We start from the raw sequence: 23,322 nt of genomic DNA, 5'->3' as shown, positions 1-23,322 counted from the left end.
CACTGTTAAAGTTTGACACCGATTAGTTTAGCGATTCTTGAGATTTTGCTAACACACACAAACGTTTCCTCTTTACATAATAGCGATTAATTTTGTCTACAAATATATCCACCTTAAATACAGGGTGAGCAACATAAAACCGAACCAATAAGGAAACCACTACCCAACACCATTTATGAAAGATTTTCATACTACTAGTGGATGTATATATTACTACTGATTGTTTTTGCCGTTTGTCAGGTGGTTAGTGTACTTTTGTTGCAGTGCAGTTTTTCTTTACTTAGTGTTTGTGTAAAATACCTTATCCAGTCCAGACAGCAATAGTTGAGACCTATATTCGTCCTGAATCGTTTGAAGAAACATATCAAGTATTCGTAGTAAAATTTCCGAATGCTTGTATCCTAGCGAAGAGTAGCATACACGATTTAGTTAAAAAATTGCGTAAAACAGGTTTCAAATGCAAAACGAAATAGGCAACTTTCCGTTAGGACCCACATGCCATTGACGATATTGAAAGGAGAATTACTGCCAGTCCAAAAAAAATCACTACCTAAGTTATCCCAACAATCTGGAGTTAAGAACATAACTTGTCGTAAAATTCTTTACGAATTAAAATTGAAACAATGCCGCGTTACAACTGAAGGAGACAGACAGACGGAAACGACTTGATTATTGCAACTGGCTTCTCGAAAACGTTGGTGGACAGATAGAATTGTCTACTTGCGATTTTTTCCTTTGGGTCTAGTTAAAGGAGAGAGTTTTTCATCTAATCCCCACAATATTTATGAACTGAAGGTGACCATCAGACGAGAAATCAACGCGATTGACAAAAACGTTTTGCGTCAAACGACTCACAATATGATGCCGCCGAGCAAAAAAGTGCATCGATGCCCAGGATGGTCATTCTGAACATCTTTTGTAACAATAAAGTAAATGAAAGCAACATTTAAATTACATTTTATGTTTTTCTTATTTAAGTTATCCGTATCATTAATAAAATTTAATTCCAACATAAACTACCAATTCTGCAGCGGTTACGTTACGGGTTTGCTTTTCTGTTGTTCACTCTGTATAATATAAATACCTGTTGCGGTTCATAAAAATGAGCTTGTATCAACACTGTTAGGCGCCTTTATATATACTCGTAAATCGTGAAGACCGATATTCAATAAATTAAGAATTTTATATTGTTTGTTTATATTTAGAAATGTGCAAACGTTGCTAAAAAAAAATTGTCACTTATAAAAGAAAAAAAAAATAACCTCTACCAAACCGAACAGAACTGCTTTCGTTTAAATCGACATAATATTTCGGCTTACGAGAAAGAAAATAATGCTTCCGTTTGCCGTTTTTATTCAATTACCGACCCACTTTAAATGTCTTTCCAATAATTTATTGTAAATATTTTCTTTTACATTAATAATATTTTACTCTGTCCATAATTTTATAATAATAATTTTAAAAAATACATATTTTTTAATCCGATTGACTACATAAAATCACGTTTTATACAAATGAATTCATACTTTTAAATAACTTTCATCAAAACTTTTGAATTGTAATTTTATTATTTTATACGTTTGGCATCTTAAAGTATTTATTTTAAAATTAGCATTATTTTATTAATTATTCAAAAGAAAACGTATATTAAAACATACTTAAGCAACTAAAAAACCCACCGGATTGGTCTAGTGGTGAACTCGTCGTCGCAAATCAGCCGATTTCGAAGTCGAGAGTTCTAAGATTCAAATCCTAGTAAAGTCAATTATTTTTATACGGATTTGAATACTAGATCGTGGATACCGGTGTTCTTTGGCGGTCGGGTTTCAATTAACCACACGTCTCAGGAGCGGTCGAACTGAAACTATATAAGACTACACTTCATTTACATTGATATATATCCTCATTCATCCTCTGAAGTAACATCTTAACAGCGGTTCCGGGAACTAAACAGAAAAAGAAGAAGCTAACTAAAACGTAAAATTTCCGAATTAAAAAATTAACGTCGTTCGCAAAATATGCAAAGAGAGGATATATGCGTCTTGATAAAATAAAAGAGCATGAATTATGAAATAAAAGGCGTAAAGAGTTAAAACCCAACTAGAATTAAGGTTCTTCGGAATGTAAGAATGTGTGTTATGTTTTTACAGCGATTTTTTAAAGATAAGAAAAACTTATTTTTTTGGGCGAAAAAAGCTCATGCGTTATCATCGCCCGGGTCAAAAAAGTAACAAAAAAGCCCCTTCTCTTATATTAAAATATTAACAAAATAAGTTAAAACTAAGATGAAAACTAATTTAATAATAGGATTTAAACAACAATAATAAAAGAAATACATTACGATAAAATATACAACACCGAATTACAAAATAAAATCAAAATTTACAGTTGGTTAACGTAATTTTATATATCGATACTTCTTAGAAATAACAATAACCGGTGTAGTACATCATATTATTTCCAAGGATGCGACGCATTTCTCTCGGTAATTTGAATTTACGACGTATGGCCGCATAACATATGCAGTTCACGAGGATGTTGCACAGACAAGCGGCAGTAGCATCTTACACACAGTAGTGCGTTTACCGCTGACATCAGGTGTCCGTGAGTAACTCTGGTATGTCCTAATCCTAATCGGCACAGGATCGCTTCCTCTCGGTAAATTTTTTCTGCGTGAAGAGTCCCATTGTAACGCCGTATCTTTGATGTGTCGGAGTTTATTATCAGATAAGAAAAGGAAGGCAGTAGATATAAGAAAAAGACACTGCGCTTAAATACGTTCTTTGAAAAGGACGGGTAAATTATCTTTTTTGTCCTAAAATTTTACCAAATTTAAAGAAATTATGTTTTCCTTTTATTTTCAGATGGCATAAAAATATTATATAAAAGATTTATTAAAATAATATTCAAAAAATTAATTTAAAATATCGGATTTTTCTATAAATCCAATACAAAACAACGATTAAAAAAATATTGAACTTATCAAATCGTTAATATATATAATTTTTTAATTTAAATATCTTTTACTTAAAGTTACGCAAAATATCCTAAACGATACCACCGAAAGAACTTTCTCTTAAAACTGTACAACGAAAAAATCTATTCGATGAAATGTAACAGATGAACATAAATGAACGGTAAAATTGTACGAGAACTCTTTTTTTAAACCGGTTAAAATTATAAAAATGATAAAATTGAGTTCAAAATCAAAAGCTAAAAATTAAAAAAAAAAAGAAAAGAACTCTTCTTTAAATAAAGAATCTTTTTAACTTGACGCCAAATTAAGGATTCAAAACTTGATATCAGAAATATAATTTTCTTACATCAAAAATTAATTTAAACATCAGGAAGAATGTATATATTTGTAGCGTAGCGTTATATGGAAGTGAAACTTGGACAATCGGAGTACCTGAGAAGAAAAAATTAGAAACTTTTGCTATAGGAGAACGTTAAAAATCAGACGGGGATGGATAAAGCGACAAATGAAGAGGTTTTGCGGCAAATCGATGAAGAAAGACGCATTTGGAAAAATAAAGCTAAAAGAATTATAGACGACATCTTAAGGTATCCTGGAATACTCGGTATAATCTTGGAGGGACAGGTAGACGGGAAAGATTGTGCACGCAGGTAACGTTTGGAGTATGTAAAACAAATTGTTAGGGATGTAGGATGTAATGAAACGACCGGTACTAAACAGGGAATTTCGGAGATCTGCATCAAACCAGTCAAATGACTGAAGACAAAAAAAGTTATTTAAATTTATTTTCTTACTACTGCGACTTTTACATGTTACTGAAAGACCGATATCTGGCAGATCGGCAGATTTCGATATTCTCCAGTAAATGTCGATATATACCAAATACGACGGTGAAAGATCGAAATATTTGCTTACTTGGACCTTCGCCAGTATATAACGACAAACTCAAATATAAGTTTTGGTGGGGGTCGAAACGAAAACCAGAAATTAAAAAAAAAAAATCACCCGATACCAGTCTTTTAAGTTAAATACAAGTAAGTTACGAGAAACCGTCGTAAAAAAAAGAAAGTTTAAATTTAAGCCAAACATAACCTACGCTCCCAAATCTCGTCTATTTAACCTTAAATATATGTTATTCTCCAACATTGGAGGCGTTTAATCAAATTCACCGTATTCGGGGTACACTGTTGGTGATAATCGAATATTTTTACAAAAAAAAAAAATAAAAATAATAATAATAATAATAATAATGAATAAAGGGCAAAACATCTATTTGTATCGTTATCGTTCATCGATGCGGTTAACATATTCGTATACCCTTAACGGTCCTTTCAATTTATAAAATGCCGAAAATTTGTTAAATCTTTTTATAAATGCGGTCAATTTGATTAATCGCTTCCACTGTTGGAGAATAACATATATAATTTGTATATTTAACGTTTATTAGACAAAATTAGTTAAATCTGAACTTTCTTTTTTACGAGGCTTTCTCGTAATCTATTTACCTTAGAGGTGGGTATAGGATGATTTTTTTTTTTTAATTTCAAACCCGCCGGAGGTTATCTGTGTTTTCGGCATATACCGGCGAAAGTCTGAATAATAAAATATTTCGGTCTTTTGTCGGCGTATTTTGTAAGTGTCGACATTCACCGTAGAATATCACCTGCCAAGTATCGGTATTTCACGTTAATACATACATGTAATATAATATATATATATATATATATTTCCGAAATTTTTCATTTAGGCAAATATTTACGATATGTTTTAAAAAAATAAAATAAAATACAATGAGAAAACCCGAATGTAGATCTTTCATTATTATTTGTTACTTTAATAGAATACACGCTAAAGAAAATTTATATCGCTTAAATGAATATAAAGTATTTTTATTGAAGCGGTACCAGCATCTTTAAAAATGACTCATTGCAAGAGATGAGGGTAAAGTCAAAACTTTAGGTTATTATGAAGTACTGTTTTGTCGGATTACCTCGCCCTTTCGATCTACACACTCTACTGGAGTTCGACTAGATATACTATCTCACCCTCAACTCACATCATCGCTTTCGCTACCCCTGTTGTGCGTAGGATTAAAAAAAAAATACGGGGAGGCAATACGACCGGGGTAATTGTCCGTGAAGATTTCAATCTTGCTCGTTCTGTCTCTGTCTAGCTCGAGTTCCACGCTATGTTATCCGCCCTAGCGGTTCAACAGCGGTGGATGTACGCCTCTACCTACTTACCTTGTAACGCATGCGGGTCTCACGGCACGCGGCTAAAAACATATGGGAAACACACGTAGCGGTATTATTCGAGTGCGCTAATTTACTATTTGTTTCCTTTTATATATGTATGAATGAAGGAAAGATAGAGTGTTTCAAACCCTATCGTAGATGTACTCTACAATCGACGGACGATTTAGATTAAATAATAATTTTCATTTTAATTAGACCGACACCTTTTCTTTAAAGATATATATATATATATATATATATATATATATATATATATATATATATATATATATGTGTGTGTGTGTGTGTGTGTGTGTGCGCGCTCGCTAAGCATTAAAAATTAATTTTATATATTTTTTTAAACATTTTCTGTTTTCTTACGCTATCCGTGGTACAACAGGAAGTGATTACGCACTAAAATAAGCAAAAAGTGACAAAAACGTATATCTGAAAATGCTCCTTGTTTTTGTTTATCAGTCTGGGGAAATTCTTACATCGAAAAACGGATTGAAATATTATTTTAAAATTTGTTATACAAATTTAATCCGTTAAATTTAATTCAGGTAAACTCTTAAGCTCTATATTCTGAAAACAGATCACGCCTCATTTCTTCGAATACGATTTCAGATAACCGTGTCGTAGCTAAAACCGTTATACCTTGCCCTATCCAAGACTAAACTTTGAGTCAGATTTTTTTTCCTCTATTACGATTAAACAAATATTAACATTACAGGAATTCATTTACATTACAATCTTAAATATCAAAATACTACTTACTAACAACGATCAAAATATTTTATTCGTATAATCCTATAAGAAAAGTTATTTAATTAAAAAATTAATAAAATAACAGATATATTTCTGAGAGTGTGTACGTCAAACAAAAAATAGGAAAACGCATGAGGAATTATTAGGCTGTTCTAAGCCCTCTAGAAACTAAAAATTTCCTACCGGAATGGTTGATACCTTTAGGATAATTTTAAATGTAAAAAATTTCAAAAACCAACCTGGTCAGCCAATCCAGAGAGGAAACTGATTCCATCGAAATAAAAACCAAACGAAAATTTGAAATTTTCTCAAACATACGTGTGTGATACTTTCAATCAGGACACAAAGTTAATGTGCTACAAAGTTTCACGAGGGTTTTCGCTACCCCGTATTCGGCAGTAACCTTGCCACCGATGTGAAACGTCGACTCGGCAGTTAAAATTGCATTATCTAAAAACGTATCGTCTGCAATTCTATTCATCATTTCCATACAAACTTGCAGCCGAACAACTTTGTCTGATTCGTTGACCGTGGTTAGTTTGTACGGCTTCAAGTATAATCGTTTACGTAATACGCGCCAGTCTGTGAAATCCGTGTTTCACGTGACGCACATCGAATTGATTTTTCGGACTACGTACTAAGCCTTCTCTGAGCTGTTCAACAGCAGCTTCAGGGACGCGTGGGTGTCCTGGTGATTTTTATGTTTAACAAAACAACTTATCCCAACGAAGGTTTTGTATTATGTTGAACTGCAAATCGTGAAACCAAAACACACGGCGAGCACGTTCCGCGTAAATGTATCCACTTTTGACAACACTGGTGGCTGAATTCGGTACTAATGAATTGCGTGAATCAAAACTTGATGCGTTTTGCTATGAAATGAGACCTCAACCGAATCTGTACGTTATCTAAATAAATTTTTATACGGTTTTAAAGTCGTGAAGTCCTCTATGACTTTCCCGTTATATACAGATTGTCCCGGGAGGATTCTGGTAAACTTTATAGGCGCATTTCTCTCATTAAAATAATGAAACAAGTTCTATAAAGACGGGTATGAATACACTTCGTTAGCGAGTTGCGGCTAGTGAAAGATTTCACCCCGATTTCAGCTCGTTCGCGAAATGTAGCCTTACTGAAATTCTGGGAAGATAAATTAAGGGGCGAATTAAGTGTTTTATAGTTTTTGACCTGAACAATTTTTAAAAATGGATCCAAGAACTGTATCAACATTATTTTCTTCGGAATAGGGTGTAATAAACAAAAAGACACAGTTTGTTAGCTTTGGCATAAAATAACTTTGTTAAATCGTCAACTGATATAAATAAAGTCAATAAAAAAAAAAAATAACGGTATAAGATAATAATATATTCTTTAATGTAGAACAACTTGTACCAATATGGAAAATACTGAATTTTCAACTAAAACGAACAGTTTTTTACAACTGGATGAAATTGTAAAAACAAGCTAAATTTGTAAAATCAAATAAAATAGCATAATTTATTCTTACATTACATCAACTGTTTAAAATGTAAGTCATTAACCTTTTCTTTCTTTTTCCTGTTTAGCCTCCAGTAATTACCTTTTAGATAATACTTCAGAGGATGATACGTACGAGTGTAAATAAAGTGTAGTCTTGTATAGTCTCAGTTCGACCATTCCTGAGATGTGTGGTTAATTGAAACGCAACCGCCAAAGAACACCTGTATCCACGATCTAGTATTCAAATCCGTGTAAAAATAACTGACTTTAATAGGATTAGAACGATGGAACTCTCGACTTCCAAATCAGCTGATTTGGGAAGACGCGTTCACCACTAGACCAACCCGGTGGATTCCGTCACTAACCTGAAAATACATTTCAACACGTAGAGGTACTGATGGATAGCATCTTCCAGCATTATTGCGTCATTTTTTTCCAGTGGCCCACATGATTCTTTGTAAAAATTTACATTTTTTGATTTTTGTTCGTACACTAACACTTTCATATATCCCCGAAAAAAGAAATTCAATGGATTCATATCAGATGATCTAGCCGGCCATAGCTGAGGTTCACCTCGATCGATCCAGCGGTTAAGAAATGTCTCATTCAGATAATGAAGAAAAGGACCGTAAAAATGAGCTGGTACGCCATCGTGTTGAAAATATATATCAGTTCTTAAATATATATCATTCTCTAAACGTAATGACAGTTCATTTTGAAAAACGTTCAGGTAACCGTTACCTGCGAGTCTATCGTTGAAAATGGAACGCTTCGATCGGGAAATCTCCGATGATATTCTTCAACGGCTTGTGCAGCAATGCCGATACAAAAACCGTATGTGAAATGAATGTCGGTATATTCCTGATCTCTAAAATTATACGGCATTTCTCTTTTATTAGAGAACAACTTACTCGCTAATTATTTTCAATAGCTTTTAAAATCGATGCAAATCAAATAATTAAACACACATAAATCACAAATTTTATACTGAAAATTAACTTCTCAATAAAAAATACACTGAAGCAAGATTCTGAATCATAACCAGAACAATCTTTGAAAAATTTTGTCTGTAGAACGAGCTTTCCTCTCTGGGACATTAAACACAGACTACTAATACTGTACAGCATTACAGAGCCCCTAGTGGGTAATTTAAGTATTAATAATTAAGAAATAACATCATAATTATGCAGTCAGAAAAATACGAATTAGCGTAATATTTCTGTAATCGTTTCACAAGAAAGTACAACTAAATTCCTATCGTGGAATACGGGTCGGTAGATAATTTACATCGACCCACTGGGGTGGTCTAGCGGTGAACGCGTCTTCCCAAATCAGCTGATTTGGAAGTCGAGAGTTCCAGCGTTCAACTCCTAGTAAAGACACTAACTTTTATACGGATTTGAATACTAGATCGTGGATACCTGTGTTCTTTGGTGGTTGGGTTTTAATTAACCACGCATCTCAGGAATGGTCGAACTGAGACTGAACACTTCATTTACACTCATACATATCATCCTCATTCATCCTCTCAAGTAATACCTGAACGGTAATTCCCGGAGGCTAAACAGGAAAAAGGTAATTTACATCGATTTTCTCAGAATTAAATTCTCTATCAGTTAAACCAAAAAGTTTTAGTTGTTTATTGACAATTTAACAAAATTATTTTACGCAAAGCTAAAAAAAACTGTGTTCTTAAGCAAATCGTTTTGTTTATTACACTCTATTTCGTAGAGAATAATGGTGATGCAGTTCTTGGACCCATTTTTTGTTTAGTTTTTAAATTGAAAAACCATAATAAACCGAAAAATTCGCCCCTTAATTTACTTTCCCAGAATTTTAGTAGGGCTTCATTTCAGCGGAAGAGCAGAAATCTGGACGAAATCGTTCACTAGCCGTAACTCGCTAACTAAGTGTTTTCGGACTCGTGATGAACTTGTTTCATTAACTTAATGACAGAAATATGCTTACGAAGTTTAGCAAAATCCTCCTGGGACACCTGTATATATACATATATAAAAAATATATCTTACATAAGACTTTTCTATTTCTTAAAGAACGCTATTTGGTAACAGGCCTAAATTTATATCTCACAGAAAACAAGCTCATTTGATTTAACATTCAAATAAGAGTTTGATGAATCGAGCAAATGTCTAAATCATTTTCGTGTTCGAGAAATCAGGTTTAAAACAAAACAAACAATCGATTTCGTTAATAAACGGCTGACATATGACAAGTTAAGTTTTGCGGCGATTTAAAATTTTTACGCCAGGCGGGCTCAGGTGAGCCAAGGTATACTAATAAACCCTGATGTATCCATCAATAACATCTTATTTGCGGACGATCAGATAATCCTTAAAAGAAGGTAAGATGATTTGCAGAGGGCTGTGTTCTATCTGAACGGTTTAATCTTTCAATATAACATGAAGATATCCCTGACAAAGGCAAACGTCACGGCATTTCCGGGAAAGTTTCCTGTTAGATCAAAAATCATTCTAGGAGATAAGATTCTTGAACAGGTGTGTTTTTAATTACCAAGGCTGTGATATTACTTACGAGAACGATAGATTACGATAAGAAGATCTCTAGATTTCAAGCCATTTGTGGAATAAGGAGAACACTGCACAGGAAGGTGCTGAATGAGACTCAAATAAAGTTTTATAAAGCGATGGCTGTTCCGACTCTGTAGCACGGCTCACAGAGTTGGGTCTTATCAGACAGCTCAGTAAAATTCAGGCGGTGGAAACGAGATACCTGGGTTCGGTAAAGGGGTGCACTAGACAAGATAGATTTAGGAACGAGGATATCAGAAGAGAGTTAAATATTCTACCCTTGTCCGATACGATAGTAGAGAACAGGGAGAGGTGGAAAGACCATTAATAGGATGGTAGAGGGAAGATTCCCCAAGGAAATAATACACTATCGACCGAAAGGCAAAAGAAGTGCGGGACGAAGGCGCCGGTAACCCTTTGAAACCGGAACAGGTGAATCGCCTATACCGTGCTGGAATAAGAGAAGACGCCAGACGGGTTCCAGTCCAGAAAGATTAACTTGTTCGGGCGGAATCGTAAGACTTCCGGGGTTTATAGTTTATCTCTCGTCATCGTATTAATGAATATTCTGTAAATGAGAAAGACACGGATGAAATTAACAAAACAAACATAGAAGAGCGAGAGACACGATTCAAAAGAGATAATGGAAGAAAAAGTACGCCGTTTCCGTAACGTACATCCTTATTACATTCGACTAGGAAGTCTACAGTCGGAGAAGAATCTGGCCGTAAGTAAAGGATGCGGGGATATCTGCACAACAGAAACTAAAATTGAAGCAGAAAAAGAAGTACTAATTTTTATAGTTTATATACCATCAAATAATGCATTAGGTGGTATTGAGCTTTTTCGGGCTGAATTTCGATGACTAGGGTATAGGATAATTTTAAACGACGATTTTAATTTTGGTGCAAAAAAAATAAAATTTAACGTTCTATTAATTTTATGGGTACAATTCCGATTATCTATATTATTATGTAAAGAGAAACAGGGGTTGTTTTTTCGGGATAAACAAAAAAAAATACTCGATCAATAGCAAACAAATTTTTAGACATTTGCCGATTAAAGCACGAACTTTAATGAATTGAATTAATGAACTGCGAGTCTCTTATTGTGTGAGCTGGGCTTGAACTGAACGATTCGAATGAATAATATTACGAAAAAAATAAAATAAAATTTACGTAAAAGAAATAATATTAAACAAATTTAAAGAATTCTATTTAACAATAATAGCCATCTCGTGGGAACTGCGGTGAGGCTAGAGTGATGACGTATTCAAGCACCTTGTGGGAGGCTAAACCGATCTTCATTTGTTACCAACCTGTAACAAACGAGGTGCTCCTGGTGCGCTGTTTTGGGAGGCGCAATGGAGTGTTCTTATAATATCTCTGCAAACAATCGTCCGATTTTCAAAATTCAAACGGGAGGTTGAAGGCTAACTTTTGCACGCTTCAGGTACACTCTCGATCTGACAAATCAAGGTTATTCAAAAATTTTATCTAAAAATCAAAAATTATTTTTAAAACGTGTAAATAAAAACTAATCCGTTACAGTGCTGCACTTCTCATTCGGGCCACTAATCGGCGAGCCGTTAAATTCTCATGCCGTTACAGCGAGCCGCTCCCAAGATATATTTTCAATAGAGGTCTTATTGAAATTGAGGACAACATATAGTGAACGATTCATAATCAACGCCAAGAAAAACTAGTGAAGATAAATTTATGAAAATCTGTATACATTTTCTTCTTACATTGTAACTGTACACTAAGAAAGGATTTTTTTGAAATCCCAAGTTTAAAAAGGTAAAATGAAGCGACAGTAAAGTTTAACTTCTCGGTAACAAATGAAGATATCAACTTGATTTTGTGCGTGTAATCATGTGAATATCTAAAAAAAAAATTCTAAATTTTTTTGAAATTTCGACTTTCAAGGATTAAAATGATATTTTCTTTTGCATCCCTGCTATATTTTTAATTTCTTTGTAACAAATGAAGAAATCAACCTGATTTTTGGCGAGTGAAATCACGTGAATAAACAGATTTCCAGATTTTATGAAATTCGACCTTGAAAGGGGGTGAAGAAAGGTAAAAAAAAAATTTGAACTATTGTAAATTTACCCGATCCCGAATAAACTAAACGAGATTTCAATAGATTTGAGCTTGCAAATACTCTTCAGATAACTATTTAAAAACCATTCACGGATTTTTTTAAGGGGTGCGAAAGCGTACGACGCTGTGGTTCAACCAACACAACTATTGCCACCGTTACTGTTTGTTTGACTGGCTGCACTTTTTCTTATCATTTTTTCTGTTTAGCCCCTGGGAATTACCGTTCAGGTATTACTTTACAGGAAGAAATGAATGAAGTGTAGTGTTGTACAGTCTCAATTCAACCGTTCCTGAGATGTGTGGTTAATTGAAACTCAACCGCTAAAAAACACCGGTATCCACGATCTAGTATTCAAATCCGTATAAAAATAATTGACTTTACTAGGACTTGATCGCTGGTACTCTCGACTTCCAAATCAGATGATTTGGGAAGACGCGTTCACCACTAGACCAACCCGGTCGGTTTAACTGGCTACACCTACCTTCAGTTATTTGACTAGTAAACATAAAATAAAAAGATATTGAAAACGCAAGTAACCATACAGCGCGGGCGAAGCTGCGACAGGGAGCTAGTAATTGACATAATCGATTCGTTAAAATCGAATACAAGAGGAAATTCGCGTCTTAACCTTTTATTTATGCGGCATATTGACCGAATTAATACTAAAAATTGTGTAAATTATTTCGGTTCCCGTAAATTTGTTTTTCGTAAAACAACAGAAAATATTCGCATGAAGATGTAAAAATCAAATTAAAGAATTTTTGTTATTGTTATTTTAATATTTCGTAATAACATATTCTACGTTAAACAAAATTAAGTTATACAAATTTCTACTTTTATGTTTAAAGTAGTGGTTTCACCTTTGACAGCGGTTCACGATACGTAATAAAGAATTTTGAATGCGACGGAAGGATGCAGTTAAATACTTGGATTACTCGTCAAAATCTACAAAACATACGCAGCACATAGATGCGCAACAATTCTTCCTGGAATGTACGGCACTCTTCAACTTTCCGCAACAGTATAGTGTAAGAGTGGAGGGGGTAGTGTGTCGTGAAATCGAGTCGCCGATCCAACAATTTTGTTCCCGCCTTGCGCGTCAAGTAAGCTTTCTAAATTTCGTCTAATAATATATTACTGCTTTTTATTGTAGCTCACTACTATTATTTCGTAAACCGAAAAACATTTAAGACAAAGTAATTTGTAATTCTACAACTTATATTCGATAGCGAAATAATTTTTAAACCTAAAACTTAAAAAATAAGTTTTTTAAACGTTTTACGTTTCACCAAAACGAGCCGGGTTTCTCCTTTTATTCACCAAAACGGGTTTCTTCTATTCTTCTTTTATTTTGTACAGGCAGTATTTTAGCGGTTCCGTTTGTCCTCATAACTTTGGTGGAAAATCTTTTAAATGAAAAATTATATCGGTTACACAGACGATTTGAAGATATTTTTTGTTTTTTTTTTTTTTATCGTCACGGCTAAGTATCGGAACGCGTATACGAAATTCTACTAAAGTATTTTTTCCCGAAACTTGAAAAAACGAGTTAAAACCTCAGTTTAAAAAAATTAGGCCGACAAACGAACAGCGTTTTATTCTTGCACACCTATCAGGTTTTTAACAAAGAAATAATATTTAAAGTCATTTAAGTACTCTAAAAAAACAGTACTCATTAGTTAAAAATAACGCTTTTATCAGACTTAAATTTTGACTTTTATTAAGTTAGCGTTAGATTATCTCATTTAGTAAACCCTTTTTAATTTGGTCTTTACAGTACTATCTTTTAACGTTAAGTGCGAGAACTTTAAAAAAAAAGGAATTTTTTATTTTAATATAACATAAATGTTTACAATTCGTATATTAGTAAAAACAAAGGTAGAATTATATAGTTGAAATTGAGTTGCCTCACCCCAAAATCACAAAAAAAAACCATATAAAATTCATTCAAAATTAACATTTATTCATTTAATGATGTATTTTGGGTGTCGGAAAATAGAAAATTAATAAAAATTTACATAGTGATACAAATAAAAAAAAACGAAAATTCAACAAAACCGCAATAGAACTACTAAAAAAATCACTAAACAACTAAAAACGAACAACAAAAAGAAAAAGTAACAGAACTATTAACAAAACTGCAATAATAACCACAAATACTCGGAACGAGAAAAACGCAACCGCAATCATCAAGTGCTGAACCTAACCTAATTAATTATTTGTTACTTAAATAATCAAAACATTACTGTTGATTCAAGGTTAGCGAGCGAAGCGACCGTAGGATAAGTTTGGTTAGATTATATTATTTATTTTCTTGTTTATATCTTTAAATATAATGTTAAAGAACAAATTAAGATCCGGAGTAACAGTTCAAGGTGAAAAGATAAAGATGCTACGATTTGCTGATGATACAATAATTCTAGTAGAGAGTTAAAAAGATTTAGAAGGAACAATGAACGGCATGGATGAAGTTCTACGCAAGAACTAACGCATGAAAATAAACAAGAACAAAACGAAAGTAATGAAATGTAGTAGAAATAACGAAGATGGACCACTGAATGTGAAAATAGGAGGAGAAAAGATTACGGAGGTAGAAGGATTTTGTTATTTAGGAAGTAGAATTACTAAATATGGACGAAGCAGAAGCGATATAAAATGCCGAATAGCACAGGCGAAACGAGCCTTCAGTCAGAAATATAATTTGTTTACATGAAAAATTAATTTAAACATTAGGAAAAAATTTTTGAAAGTATATGTTTGGAGCGTAGTTTTATATGGAAGTGAAACTTGAACTATCGAAGTACCTGAGAAGAAAATATTAGAAGCTTTTGAAATGCGGTGCTATAGGAAAATGTTAAAAATCAGACGGGTAGATAAAGTGACAAATGAAGAGGTGTTACGGCAAATCGATGAAGAAAGGAGCATTTGGAAAAATATTGTTAAAAGAAGAGACAGACTTATAGGCCACATATTAAGGCATCCTGGAATAGTCGCTTTAATATTGGACAGACAGGTAGAAGGAAAAATTGTACAAGCCGGCAACGTTTGGAATATGTAAAACAAAGTTAGGGATGTAGGATGTAGGGTGTATACAGAAATGAAACAACCAGTACTAGATATGGAATCTGGGAGAGCTGCATCAAACCAGTCAAATGACTGAAGACAAAAAAATTGTTAAATATAATGATTTACTATGATATAAGTATTTTTTTTCGATTTTCATTGTGTTACGTGTTATTTGTATCGCTTTGTAAATTCTTAATAATTTTCTATTTTCCGACACCCAAAATACATCATTAAATGAATAAATATTAATTTTGAATGAATTTGATATGTTTTTGTGATTTCAGGGTGAGGTACCTAAACTAAATAATTAACAAAACGAAAACCGTTTTAAAGTTACATTCGATTTTTTTCTCGTTTAAGAATTTGCATGCCGATACGATATATCGATAACTATTTGATTCAATTATTTCATTTCAAATAGTCCGGAACAAGCGCTGACTTATTTTTATCGTCGCATAACTCAACATGTCGATGAAATATTTCGAAATAAATGGATTGTCCGAGGAGAACCAGGAACGTGACCGGCCTTATCACGAGATTTGAATCCCTTGGGTTTCTTTGTACGAGGACGCGAAAACATTAATGCACGTTCAAAGATTCTCATTAATTTTATCACAATTAAAATCTCTACAAAATGTTATCTTAATTTTTTTTTTATTAACAATTTAAAAAAGTAAATTCAAACCTAAAAAAGCGTGCTTTTCGACTCCACAATTTTGAGTCCGAAAACTAGCTCCAAAACTATTGGAGATAGTTTTCGGACTCATTTTTTCATTTTCACGTAAGACTGCATTAAAAGCAAAGTAATTTTGTTCAATAATTTGCGTCCGTAGAGTTTTAGTACAGCATTATTTAATTTCTGGAGCAGAAATTTATCGCTGCTCGTAATTTGAAAACAAAGTGTATCCACACCTATATTTACGTGAACGTTTTTTTAATTATTTTAATGACGGAAATACACATACACCAATAGCAGAAATTTGGTAAGATTTGTGTATAACGGATGAAAAATATCCTTTCTGTCAGAAAAATTACGTCTAAGATTATTCATTTTTTTAATCTAGGGTTCTCAAAATGACGCCATTGTAAAAGTTTTCGTTAAAAAAAATCCTTGTATGTGCACGCCCTCACGTGGTTGACTCCTAAATCGCCTTAAATCTCAGCACTAAATAACAAAAAATATTTGAAATTAGTCACCGTGCCCTCTATATATATAATACCACTGAAATTTCCTGCCGGTATCTTGAGGGCAAAAAAGCAGATGCTTAATTATAGGGAGTCATATCTAGGTATTTGTGAAGTTCGGTAAAAAAAAAATTTCAAAATACAATTTATCACTTCTTTATATTATAGTCAGGAAATTTATGTAACTGATCGCGGAATGTTTCAATTTTATATCAGAAGTTCTTCTGTCGAATCGCCCAGTGATGATTTAAAGAGACATGTTGTTTTTGTTGCCCTCGTCGCTTAATATCGAATTACTGCATTGTAACATACGTATTTTTTCAAATTAAAATTATTAGGAAAATATAGGTTAATTATTAAATAAAATAAATAATTATTTTCGCATTATAGAAAGCTCTTGGGATTTTTCCCTATTTACTTTAAATATTTGTTTTACTAAAATCGAGGTTTCCCCCTTTTTCTTTTCTTGCAAACAACTGTTTTCCGCATCAGCAGCATTTTTTATAATTCTATTCATATTTTAAGTAAAAAACACAAAAAATAAAATAAATTAATAAAGTAAATTGAAAAATACTTTCCAAGCCTTTTTTTTTTTAATTTACCACGTAATTTGGACATTTTTGTACGGGAATATGAAATGCAACGTATGAAAAGTCCCGTGGTCGACCTGGAATCGAGCTCGTGATTTTGAGAATGGAGGCTGCTAATAGGCTATCGTTCCGCTAGGGAATTCAAGTCTTGTTTCGATGTGAATTCTTTAAATTTCGATGCCAAATTAACTAATTAATTATAGATAGTCGAATGTAATAAGAAAGCTATTGAAAACTATTTTTATTAGATCGTCAACATCGACTTTAAAGTTTAACTTTGAAGAAAAATTAAAAAACAAATTATCATTCGAAGTCGAAGGTTCAAATTCAACTAAAGTCAAGTTACTTTTATACCGATTAAAATACTCGATGGTACCCGTTGGTCTAGTGGTGAACGCGTCTTTTCCAAATCAGTTGATTTGGAAGTCGAGAGTTCCAGCGTTCAAGTCCTAGTAAAGTCGGTTATTTTTACACGGATTTAAATACTAGATCGTGGATACCGGTGTTATTTGGCGGTTGGGTTTCAATTAACCACACATCTCAGGAACGGTCGAACTGAGAAAGTACAAGACTACACTTCATTTACACTCGTACATATCATCCTCATTCATCCTCTGAAGAATTATCTAAACGGTAGTTACCGGAGGCTAAAAAAAATATTAGATGGTGGATACCGGTGCGCTTTGACGGTCGGGATTCAATTAATCACACAGCTCAGGAATGGTCGGCTTGAGTCTGTTCAAAACTACACCTCGTTGAAATGTCATACATATAGTGTTACAGACCACGTGGGGGCACGGCCCGATAAGACGATGATGATATGAGTATGTGTGACATGTAAATGTGGTGTAATTTTTAACAGACTGTGTAAGCAACCCCTCCCCGAGTTGCTTACTGTTCACTAATTAAAAAATGCAACGTACACATTAGGAGTAGAGAATGTAAGTCGACTGCTTTTTTCCTACACCCATTTTATTTATTTATTTTTTTATATAAAAAAAAACCTATAATTGTGTCGTTATATTTATTAGAAAACTAGTTAATTTACAGTGTTGAATTCGTCGTGATCGTCAAACAATAGGAAATATTTTTGTCATCTCAAGTACATTCAGTAGAGATAAACGGATAAAATTTTTAAAAGGATTTAATTACAATAGAAAGGTAACACGAGAATAATTTTAGCTCTAAAATGTTTAAACACAAATTGAGAGAAACAAAAAGTTATTTACAGGGCGTTTGTAGATGTTTAAAAAATATTACGTTTCGTAAAATTGACATTTCAAAATTTAAGAAAAAGTATGATTTAAATGTACACAAAGTAAAGCTGTTTGTTTTATTTTCAATCCGAAGGTCCGGGTTCAAATCCCGGTCAGGCATGGCAGTTTTCATACGCTATAAATTTTCAATCTCTTAGGGTAAAATGACCAAAGCAGTCGATGCCCGTCATCTCAATAAAAAAGAAATCAACTGAATATGATAAATCTAGAAAATTAGTAAAAAGCAAATTTCAATACGAAAAGAAATAAGACAGCCGTGTAGCCGGATTCCTTTTATTTTTTAATTTGTACGTAAAAATTTTAAAACAATTTGAGAGCGATGTAACAATTCAATAATGATGAATCATTGATGTTTTGGAAACCGGAAATTAATTCGAAGAAATAATCAATTATACGGATTAATTCTCGTGTAAGGAGAGGGGGGAAGGTGAAATTCAGTGATAAAGTAGACAAAAATAAAACAAAAGATAATTTGTTAACGGTTTTTTTTAATAATAAAATGGCCACCAATTTTTGTAATTTAAAATATCCTCATTTTCAATCATTTTTATAATTTTTTTTTACGATGAATGAATAATTTCAGTAAAATCTCTAAAAGTAATCGTACCTGTTTAAAACTTAATTTTTTAATTACGAGTAAATACTATAAAGTATGTTAATTTATTTTTAATTGATTAAACAGAGGAATTTTGGTTTGTCCTGCACATCACTGTACAGATGGAAGTTGACATTTCATAATATTTCGGACAACAAAATTATTTATTTAATAAGAAGTTCCTTCATTCATAATATCTTTACGGTATAAAACAAAATAACAGCCAACGATTTTTTTTAAGTACGTAAAGAAGTATTTCTCATTTAATCGAATGTTAGATACTTAGTTAATACATACGCTTAATATTTAAATATCTAAAGTTTAACAATAAACCGATTTAATTTTATTTGATAATACGATTCGGTTATGAAATAAAATAAAATAATAAAATTTGCACTTAATTTTTCAAATTAAGTGCGAAAAAAAAATAAAATGTCGCTTTAAAAATCAAAACCTAACTAGTAATTATGAAATATTTAAAAACAAAAATCCACTTACCCGAAACGATATTTATATTTGAACACTTATTTAAACATTTTAATAATTAAATATAAATACGTATTAAAACAATAATAAAAAAAAAAAAAAAAGTTTTACGCACTTCGGTAATTTATTCACCGCCTAATTTTTTTGAACGTTGCCGGCCGTGGCGGAGAGATGTAAAAACAACAACACAGCGCGTTCGTATACGATTGGTTACAACTCGCCCCACCCTTTAATACTATTGGTCGAATATGTAACGACGAGGGTTGCGCGTTACGTACGCTCCGCTCTATTGTTCGTGAAAAAAAAACCTCAAACATATAATAAATAAATACAGCGGTAGTAGGGATACATGTCACATAATATCGCGGCGTTGAAAATATGTTTATAGAAGATTACTCGCCGGTTTTAGCGGTGACCAGTAACAGTGTACGGTGCGGACTGACTACGTTATCGGTGGTTCTATAAACGCGCGCTGGCTTCAACAATTGTCTTAATTTCAGTCTATTGAACAGAATTGGACTTAACTGAACTCGGTGAGAATTTGATTAAGGAGAACGTTTTCGTTGATTATTATTTAATCATAAACAATTTAACAGATGAGATGACTCTATATCGTAGATTATTATTATTATTATTATTATTGCAGGAGGAGGATAAATTCGCTGGCTTTTTTATTACCAATTTAACAGCGACCGTATATATTCATTGTTGTCATTAATTATCGTTTTAATAACGATAATAATTACAAGTAATAATAATTGTTAACCGTAATAATAATGATTTTAATTTTCATCTATTTATACTAACTTTTAACTTCATTAACTTCTCTAATAACATTTAATAAACCTAAATAAACGCTTTTGAAAACTAATACTGAGCCGTCAGAAAGAAATAGTAAAGCAAAAGATCGAGACGTATTAAATAGCTTACCCGTTCGATCGTATAGAAAATTTAAAAAAAAATTTAATAATTTTATTTTCCTAATAATTGTTTACCGTTCATAGTCATTTACGTTTTTTTTTTTTTGTTATCTTTTTCGATCGTATTCCGTAGTGTTATTTTACGTCCAGCTTTTACATTTCTTTTTAAATTTTAAAATTAAAAAAAATAATAATTTACGGCTATTAACTACTTTTATTACTACTATTAACTACCTGTATAATTAAATAGAATTTGATTAACTAATCGGACAATAGTTACAAATGTTTTTTTTTCGTTAAAAATTCACAAAAAAAATTCGGGATTAAAAGTTACATATTACTTCTTCGAGATCGATACTTTTAAAAAAACTTTTTACAAATTTATTACACTTTTATTACATCAAATGAAATCATCGTGTGTGCATTACATAAAAATATATTAAATACAAAATCTACTACTGTAATAATAACATATGTACATACATAATTCATATTTATTTTTAAAAATTATATTTATAATATAAAAACAAAATTAATAACTAAACTTTACACATATATTTATATATATATATATATATATATATATATATATATATATATATATATATATATAGCATTTACCGGTAATTCTTTATCAAGTAACCAGAGGAAATCAAAAATTGTTTGAAATTTTATTAAAATATTGATCGGAGAGATTTTCAAACTTGTAGTGTGTCCTGTCTTTAATCTTCTATCAATTATTATATATATATATAAATAAATATTTATTTACATAATTTTATATACTTATACATAATTTTACGAGGAAATGTTGAATTATACTAATTTTTCATAAAAAGAAAAATCTAAATAAATTTAACTTGTTCATTAACTGCATGAAGAAAATAATATAGTTTTATGTTTCTCGCGGAATTCTTTACATTTTAAAAGAATCTCTTACCGCAGTTCTTAACGTAACATTTAGTTTATTACTTTGGCAAAATATAATTACTCAAAATGTCCCGACTGTTTATTGTTTACCACGACGTAAATATATATATATATTTTTTAATTGTTAAATATTTAAAAACAATTTATAAATCAATATTTTCTCTTTAATAAATGAATAATTAACAAAAATTTTAATAAATCGATATGTTCTTGTTTTTATATATTAAAACAAACAATATTTCTGACCCGCAGTAATATTGCGCTTCGGATTCTCAACTATAAAATGGTGAAATTCTTGCACCTCAATATTCTTGAGGTTTCATGTCTGTTTGTATGGCTTTTATTATTATTTTTTTTTAATAATCAAATTTTAATACGGCAAAAGATAATTTTTTTTTTAGAATTTATACGTAATTATACATTTTTAATAGAAATTAAATATGCTTTTATAGATAAAAATGTAACCGAAAGAAATTTCTTTTGTTTACCTACGATTTTTTTTTCTTCTTCTTCTTAGATTCATAAATTTACCATAAAATTTATAATAAGTGGTTTTATCTTCGATTTTTACCGATAAAAACAAAATAATCTACATATTTCTAACAGGTAAGAATATTTTAGATCTTTTCTTTACATATGATGAAGTGAAATTTTATTAACACTCTACCCACCAAACGGTTACGTAATTAACGAATATCCTATGCAATTTAAACGATCTCTTATAAGATTTAAATAACATACGCTTTTTATCCGTAACTTAACGGGTTTAACTCGTTAAACCTTAACGTGTAACTTCCGACTTTAATTCATTTATCATTTAAAAAAAAAAACTATCCCATAACAGAGTAATAATTAACAGGGAGAGAAAATTTGAAATAATCTAAAATTTCTTGCTGTTTTTTAGTAATCGCGAAAAATTTCGGTTTTCAGATTTCAACGGAAATATCCATTTTTAACCGTCGGCGTGACGTCTATACGAACGTATGTACCTCGCATAATTAAAAAACGATTAACCATAGGACTTTGAAATTTTGGATTTAGGACTGCTGTAACATTTAGTTGTGCACCTCCCCTTTTGATTGCAATCGACTGGACCAAAGGTGTTCAAAAAAGCCCAAAATCCAACTGCAGTAATAAGCCCTCATCGAGAGCTTTTTAACGATATATCATAAGCGGTACTGATTTTTATTCGTACCACAGTTATGGCCGAATAAAAATTTAATTAATGAAATATTTGGATTTTATAAGGAGAAGACACAACGGTTCGAATCCGACTAACTGCCTTTTCTTTTTTCCTTTTTTTTTAATTTAAATATATTGATCTAATTATAATTATTAACCACTGATCGTAAAAAATATTTTAAGATAAATAATAATTCAACAACAAAAAAATATCAGAAGTTATTAGTGAAATAAAATTTTATGTACTTTTCATTTTTAAAAAAATGTATATATGTAATTTAATAGGTGTACAAGGAAGTCATGTGGTGTCCACATCAGATTTTATTATTAAAAAAAAAACTATACGTTATAAACTAAATTAAAGATTCATTTTTCATTAACATTTTATTCATTCCTCGTTAAAATTAAATAATAATCTTTAAAGGAACAACATGTATTAATTTAAAATTAAACCTAAGTACAAATATTCTGTTACAAGTTTGGTTATTAATGTTTTTTATTTAACTTAGCCCCAAAGAAAAAAGTCAAAAACTATTTTTAAAAAATCTGCTGATCTCGAAGGTCAACAAAAATGTTAATTTTTCGAAATTCGATAGGAGTTCCATCGGCTCTGTTAGCTGAGACCGGAAGTCCATTCTGTTGGAACAAGATCTACCCTATTTCACCCGCAAAATCCTGAACGAATAACGTTCAAAACTGTCTATCGATATCGATTTCCAGTTCGTAGATAATGTAGTATTGTTTTGTAAAAAAAAACCAAAAAAGAAACCGCAGATAATTCTTTTATCTGAAATGGTGCAACACTATACGTAATTTTTCTCTGAATGGCAAATAATGTTCGAACATAATTTTTAAACAAACCGCCCCGGAAACGCGAATTCTGTTTCTGGAGTAAGTATTAAGCATTATAGTAGAAACCGGCTTCGTCAGTGTAAATTTTATAAAACGGAACGATCAGAACCTTATGAGTAGAATACC

General features: G+C 31.7%; 1 protein-coding gene and 1 long non-coding RNA gene across 5 annotated transcripts in view; one reads left to right on the top strand and one right to left on the bottom strand.

Moving 5' to 3' along the window:
- The window catches only part of LOC142333421 (uncharacterized), a 65,346-nt gene extending 45,584 nt beyond the window's left edge, over positions 1-19,762 (bottom strand). For all 4 annotated transcript variants that reach the window (XR_012758602.1, XR_012758601.1, XR_012758600.1 and 1 more), the window contains exon 1: positions 19,325-19,762. This is a non-coding gene — a long non-coding RNA (uncharacterized LOC142333421). The remainder of the gene's footprint in view (positions 1-19,324) is intronic.
- The window catches only part of LOC142333417 (uncharacterized), a 32,221-nt gene continuing 28,582 nt past the window's right edge, over positions 19,684-23,322 (top strand). The window contains exon 1 of the mRNA XM_075380477.1: positions 19,684-19,845. The gene's annotated coding sequence lies outside the window, so the exon portion shown is untranslated. The remainder of the gene's footprint in view (positions 19,846-23,322) is intronic.

The sequence above is a fragment of the Lycorma delicatula genome, chromosome 12 (genome assembly GCF_047948215.1).
Source record: "Lycorma delicatula isolate Av1 chromosome 12, ASM4794821v1, whole genome shotgun sequence".
NCBI lineage: Eukaryota > Metazoa > Arthropoda > Insecta > Hemiptera > Fulgoridae > Lycorma > Lycorma delicatula.
The sequence above is the reverse complement of the archived record's forward strand: the minus strand, read 5'-3'. Positions and strand labels throughout refer to the sequence as shown.